Source organism: Aegilops tauschii, chromosome 3 (genome assembly GCF_002575655.3).
Source record: "Aegilops tauschii subsp. strangulata cultivar AL8/78 chromosome 3, Aet v6.0, whole genome shotgun sequence".
Classification (NCBI taxonomy): domain Eukaryota; kingdom Viridiplantae; phylum Streptophyta; class Magnoliopsida; order Poales; family Poaceae; genus Aegilops; species Aegilops tauschii.
The window spans coordinates 626,246,115-626,246,996 of NC_053037.3; positions in this window are offsets into that span (position 1 = coordinate 626,246,115).

Genomic DNA, 882 nt, shown 5'->3' on the forward strand with positions numbered 1-882 from the left:
TGCAACCATGGGAGCCAGCTTGCACTTGAGCCATGAACTAACACAAGCATCGCGACTCCCACCACCAGGGATGCATCCCTAGAGACAAGACACCGCTAGAGCCCATCCATGGCTAAGGACCTTGCACCCACTGGAAGACCCTGACCACATAGGGATCCGCCAACGATGTGCTTGACCAGATCGTTCTGGGACTGAAAGTTACCAGATAGGGGAAAAGGTGAAAGTGCAGGAGCGGACTTCGTCCACAACCGGCACCCTTGTGCGAGCGACGGGTGACCTGAAGTTCGCGCCACATCTACATGCACCACCCCTGTGACGCCCCACCATAGCTCCCTGCCTGGGTCCGCTCCTGGCAAGCACCAGACACCCGCCCATCAACGAGCGGTGACGACCCGACCACGGCTTGCATCCATAGAAGGACTCTGGAAGAACGCACATGAGCTCGCCGCAGATGAGCCAACATGACCTGCCGAGCCACCATAGACTGCTGCACAACCATACAAAAAGGCCATCACGCACCGCTAGAGGCCGCCGCCGCGCCGCCATAGACCATACACCAAGCATCGGCACAAACGAGCCTTTGCCACCCCCTTGCGTTACATGCCATTGACGAGGTGCCATATCCAGGTAGATCCGACCGCAATCTGGTAGGCACACCCCCACCAGATTAGAATCATCATGCAGCCACCGCACCGCAAGCGCGGGCCCAGGCCATCGCCATGCCGCAACTAGACGTCGACGCGTCGGCATGAGTGCCCACCACCCTGCCCTACATGGACCAAGTGCCTTTCCTCGTCTAGCTATCCTGGGGTCCCCCGTGAGTGATGGGACGGTGCGGGGGAGGGGGAGGATCCTCTACCAGACAAGAAATTATGACCACCA